This window comes from Callithrix jacchus, chromosome X (assembly GCF_049354715.1).
Source record: "Callithrix jacchus isolate 240 chromosome X, calJac240_pri, whole genome shotgun sequence".
In the NCBI taxonomy this organism is placed as follows: domain Eukaryota; kingdom Metazoa; phylum Chordata; class Mammalia; order Primates; family Cebidae; genus Callithrix; species Callithrix jacchus.
Genome location: NC_133524.1, coordinates 149,772,316 through 149,778,367, shown reverse-complemented (window position 1 = coordinate 149,778,367; position 6,052 = coordinate 149,772,316). Strand labels below are relative to the sequence as shown.

Genomic DNA, 6,052 nt, shown 5'->3' with positions numbered 1-6,052 from the left:
CCTCTGTCCACGCCGCTTTGTGGGAGGGGCTGTGCAGAGCCCAGTCCTTCCACCCACCGTGCTGTCACATGGTTGCTGGGACGCAGGGTCCTCGCCTCTGCTGGCCTCCTGAGACCAAGTTTAGTTCTCACCATGACATGGGAGCGGTGTGGCAGGAGCCTCTTTCCCTGTCTCAAGGAACACAGCTCCCTGGCTCAGTGGAAGAGGCATAATATGCCAAGGTGGCATCGTCTTCTCTGGGGTACCCAACCATCTAAACCAGTACAAAGCGCCTTAATTCATTTATTTTTTGAGACACGGTCTCACTGTATCTCCCAGGCTGGAGCTGAGTGGTGCGATCTCAGGTAACTGCAACCTGTACTTCCCGGGCTCAAGACAGCCTCCCGAGTAGCCAGTACCACAGGTGCATGCCATCATGCCTGGCTAATCTTTCAATTTTTGTGGTAGAGATGAGGTCTCCCTATGTTGCCCCAGCTGGTTTCGCAGTCCTGGGCTCAAGCAATTCTCCTACCTTGGCCTCCCAATACTGCTGGGATTATAGGTGTGAGCCGCCATGCCCAGCCCTGTGCTGGCCCCTTTCTGCCTCCTTACAGCTGCAAGGCAACGTGATTTGCCAATCTAACTGCCTTGGGAATTCTGGAGTTTCCTACCTGGTTCTCCAAGGCCTCACACTGCTCCCGAAGCCCCCAGGCCCTACACTCTCACTGAGCAAGTTCAGAGCAGCTGACGAGAATTTCTTTCCTTCAGTTTCCATCATCAAATCTGTCCCCTCCCCAACCCTAGCCCCCTCAGCTGCACCCCTTTCCCCACATGCACTGGTGTCTGCCACCCCCGAGACCCCTTCTCTCTTCCTGTTTTCTGCATCTGTAATTTTTCTCTCTCCCTGTGGCTTCTATCACCGGAAATGCCTGCTCCTGCCTGCACATGCCCCTCGACTCCTGCCTGGTTTCACTCACTGTCCCCACTTGATGTCCACCTGTAACGGTGTCCGCTTATTGCCCTCCAATATCTGTTTTTCTGTTCTTCCATAACACTAGATTTGTGGCTCGGGGACGTGGCAGCTCAGCTGAAGACCTATTTCCTAGCCACTGTGTATGCGGATAGGGTGGTGGGGCATGAGCGTGCCTGTGCCTGTGGGGCTGTGCCCTTATAGAAGCAGGGCACACTTGTGCTGGCACATTTTTTTTGTTTGTTTGGTTTTTTTTTTTTTTTTTTGAGATGGAGTCTCGCTCTGTCACCCAGGCTGGAGTGCAGTAGCACGATCTCTGCTCACTGCAACTTTTACCTCCCGGGTTCAAGTGATTGTTCTGCCTCAGCCTCCCGAGTAGCTGGGATCACAGGCGCGCGCCACCACGCCCAGCTTATTTTTGTATTGTTAGTAGCGACGGAGTTTTGCCATGTTGTCAAGGCTGGTTTCTAACTCCTGACCTCAGGTAATCTGATTGCCTCAGTCTTACAAAGTGCTGGGATTACAGACGTGAGCCCCTGAATCTGGGCCCCTGTCTGCAACACAGGGAGCCCAAAGGCCTGAGGATATGGAGCTGCCACATTGGTCCTGGGCTGCTTCCCTGGGTTTTTAAAAATTTAAGGCCTTTTGTTTTTTAGAGCAATTTTAGGTTTGCAGAAAAATCAAGTGGAAGGGAGGGAATACTTCCCTTAAACCCCCACCTCCCATGATGTACAATTGTTACGACTGATGATCCATGAGTGAGACGCTGGCGTGAACTAAAGCCCATAGCTGACATTGGGGCTCACGCTGGCGTTGTCCGTTTAACTCCACTGCCCTAAAAATCCACAAAACATGTCCTTATTGAGGGTTACCGTGCAGAAAATCAAGTACACACCCTTGATCGTTTTTTTAACCTGCCTATCAACACATGCAACCATGACTCAGACCAAACTAAAGAACATTGGCACCACCACAGAGAGCCCCTTCGTGGCTCCAGGCAGTCAGTCTCTGGCTGTGGATGGTCTCACCTGCTCCTGACTGGGATGGAAATGGAACCACGTGCCCTGGAGTCCTTTGTGTCAGCTTCTTTCTCGCATCGGTTCTATGAGACTCATCAGGTTGCTGTCTGTGTCCCTTCTTCCCTCCGTGATGCCAATGAGTAGCCATTGTACTCATGTACTGCCATTCACTTACCCATTCCCCCCATTGATGGACGTGTGGTTTGTTTCCAGCTGTAGCCCCATGGATAAAGTGGACATATGTAGCCCTTTCTCTGAGATCCATGCCCTAGGAGGAGCAGTGCTGGCTAGTAGCATGTGTGTGTGAAACCCTCTTTGCTGTCCTGTGCTTGGTGATGTTTCTGCTTTGCCAGTGCCTCCCTTCTAGCCTCTATCAGCCAGGGGTGTGTGAAGGAGACGGCAAGGCTGGAGGAGGAAGAAGGGATCTGCTCCGTCCTGTGCGCACCAATTTTCAGATCTCTCAACACTTGCAAAACCAGCTTAATTACATCCCATATCTGAGACACCACCACCAGATACCCAGTGCCCTTTGCTCAACAATCTGAGCACTAGGCCATCCCCTGAGCTCAGAGACCCCAGCAGCAGCCAGAACCGTGCTCCTTAGAAGTCTGTATCCCAGCTTCCACCTGACAACTGGCCAGGCCATGTCCCACCTCAGAGACCCAGCTTCAGCTCTGTGGGCCTCTCTCTAACCTTTCTTTCCTTCTTTCCATCTTTTATTTTCTTTCTTTCTTTTTTTCTTTCTCTCTCACTCCTTCCTTTCTCTCTCCCTCCGTTTCTCATTTCTTTCCCCTCCCTCCCTCCCTCCCTCTCTCTTGCTTTCTTTCTTGCTTTCTCTTTCTCTCTTTCTTTCTTCTTTCAGAATCTCCCTCTGTTGCCCACACAGGACTGCAGTGGAACAGCCATATCTAATTGCAACCTTGATCTGGGGCTTCTTCCCTGCAGAACTGTGAGAGAATCCATATCTGCTGTTGAAGCCACTTGGTTTGTGGCACTTTGGTATGGCAGCTCCAGGAAAATAATATAGCCCCTAAGGTTGGGGAGCAAAGGGAGTTAGAACTCTTCAAACAGAGGAGACCGACCCAGGTGCGACGGCTCACGCCTGTAATTCCAGCACTTTGGGAGGCGGAAGTGGGCGGATCATGAGGTCAAGAGTTCTAGACCAGCCTGGCTAACATGGTGAAACCCCCGTCTGTACTAGAAATACAAAAATTAGCTGGCCATGGTGGCACATGCCTGTAATCTCTGCTTATCAGGAGGCTGAGGCAAAAGGATCACTTGAACCCGGGAGGCAGAGGTTGCAGTGAGCCCAGATCGCACCACTGTACTCCAGCCTGGGCGACAGAGCAGGATTTTGTCTAAAAAAAAACCAGCCCACATCCACCTTCAGCATGGTATAGCGTGAGTGGTCCCCGACGGGCCGGGGTGCCGCATCCGCGGGAAGAGGCGCGGGGTACAGCCTTTAAAACATATAAAAATAGCTTCCAAAAAAGCTCTAGTCGTGGCTAAAGGAGCAGAGGAAATGGAGACCCTCATCCTTGTAGATGTCATGAGGCGAGCTGGGGTAAAGGTCACCGTTGCAGGTCTGGCTGGAAAAGACCCAGTACAGTGTAGCCGTGATGTCATGATTTGTCCTGATGCCAGTCTCGAAGATGCAAAAAAAGAGGGACCATATGAAATGCTGGTTCTACCAGGAGGCAATGGGGGTGCACAGAATTTATCTGAGTCTGCTGCTGTGAAGGAGATACTGAAGGAACAGGAAAACCGGAAGGGCCTGATGGCCGCCATCTGTGCAGGTCCTACTGCTCTGCTGGCTCATGAAATAGGTTTCGGAAGTAAAGTTACAACACATCCGCTTGCTAAAGACAAAATGATGAACGGAGGTCATTACACCCACTCTGAGAATCGGGTGGAAAAGGACGGCCTGATTCTTACAAGCCGTGGGCCTGGCACCAGCTTTGAGTTCGTGCTTGCAATTGTTGAAGCCCTGAACGGCAAGGAGGTGGTGGCTCTGGTGAAGGCTCCACTTGTTCTTAAAGACTAGAGCAGCAAAATGTGACAGTCACCTAGAGAAACAGGCCTTAGGAATCTATTCTCACTGTGTTCGCTGTGAACAAAACAATGGTAGGTTAATGTGTTCCTAAGCTGCCCTCACTACTGCTTTTGTGAAGCATAGTTTTGAAGTCATAACTACACAGAGATCTTCCAACCTACAAATTGTGTCTATACATTTCTAAGCCTTGTTTGCAGAATAAACAGGACATTTAGCAAAAACAAACAACAAACAGAAAACCTAAAGCAGAGGAGGCTGGGTGCCTCACACCTGTAGTCCTGCAGTTTGGGAGGCTGAGCTGGGAGGATCACTTGAGCCCAGGAGTTGGACAGATCCTGTCTACAAAAAATGCAAAAAGTATGTGCCTGTAGTCCCAGCTACTTCTGGAGGCTGAGGCAGGAGGATCACTTGTGATCTCAACTGCGTGCTCCAAGGGAGGAACTGTCATCCTTTCCACTTCTTGACTGGATCCCAGTTGATAGCAAAATTGGCAGGAATTATACTCTGAAAGATGGGGTTTGTTTGCATCCTTGAGCTTGAAAGCAGTGGTAAGTTTCAGGGTCTCACTCCTCCGACCACCGCCTGACATTTCATGTGAGACACATGGTAAGGCTGGGAATTCAGCTGATGTTTTGATTCTGTAACCCAAGTAATTACAGTTTGTCTTTGATTTAACACTGTTAGCCCTGCAGGTACAAGGAGTAAGAGAATTTTTAGGTCTGACCTGGTAGTCCCCTGATGCCTGGCAAGAAGTGACCCATTTTCCTCTCAGGACCCATCACAACACTCCCGCTCCCATAATGAGGGTGCAGTCCACCACAGAGTGAAGACCCAAGAGGAAAACTTAGACACCAAAACAATAACATGATTTTTGTTAAAAAAAATATTTGCAAAAACCTGGATGAATATGTGTGGGAGTGAATTCTAAGGCTGTTCTACCAAAGGGGATGGGCATAACATTGGATTGGGCACAATTTCTTGAGCTAAAAGTGACTCTAACAGCCTTTGTGGTTGGTTGGCTTAAACTGGAACTCAACTATGGCCTAAATTCAGTGATATTGAGATGCCAGAACAACCCTTGCCTAATAGAGAGAAAGGAACCCAAAGTCATTATTGTGAGGGAAATTGCAGATTAGTGTCTTGAACTTGAAGGTTGCAGTTGTGATGTGTTTCATATGCAATCTGTCTATTTGGCATTTGCAGAAGGTGGATGGCACTTCAAGAATGACCATGTGTGAACTGATTGTACCTGCTGTTTCAGACGCAGTCACTTTACTAAGTCAAGCTTGCTACTGCTCTGTCAAATAGTGTTAGCGCATGTATTTGTACTTCAAAGACCACGTTTCGTTTAACCTGGCAGGGCCAACGCCCATCTGTCGTCCTCTCTGACACGAAACAGTACTTACAGACTTTGATTCTCTCTCTCTTTTTTATTTGGGACAGTGTAGCTCTGTCGCCCAGGCTGGAGTACAGTGGCACAATCTCGGCTCACTGCAACCTCTGCCTCTTTGGCTCAAGGGATTTTCCTGCCTCAGCCTCCTGAGTAGCTGAGACTACAAGCATGCACCACCATGTTGAACAATATTTTTATCTGTAATATTTTGTAGAGACAGGGTCTTATTATATTGCTCAGGTTGGTCTCAAACTCCTGGACTCAAGCCATCTTCCTGCCTTAGCCTCCCAAAGTGCTGAGATTACACGTGTGAGCCACCGCACCCAGCCAATGGGAGTTGTTTTGATGGTTAACTTTATATAAAGGAGAAATTAATATCATCAATACCATGACTGTCATTTGGAGATGATTACAAAGACTGTTGGGACTTTATGTCTCCTGTCTTGGGGAGAGAGAGGAGCATATTTGTATAAAGGATACTGGCATCTTGTTAAGCAAAGACAAACTTGTCATTACTGCTGATGGAAATTCAAATGTATGTAAGAAGGCTTTGAATTGGTGTTGCGAAGGCAAAGGGGTGGGGGTGCGGAAGGTGCCATACTCTGCTTTGTGAGGCTGGTGCTGGGACTCTGAACTCA

At 49.0% G+C, this 6,052-nt stretch overlaps 1 pseudogene; it reads left to right on the top strand.

The window, feature by feature from the left end:
- The first annotated feature begins 1,885 nt into the window (after positions 1 to 1,885).
- Positions 1,886 to 4,212, top strand: LOC100410814 (Parkinson disease protein 7 pseudogene; annotated as a pseudogene).
- The last annotated feature ends 1,840 nt before the right edge of the window (positions 4,213 to 6,052 follow it).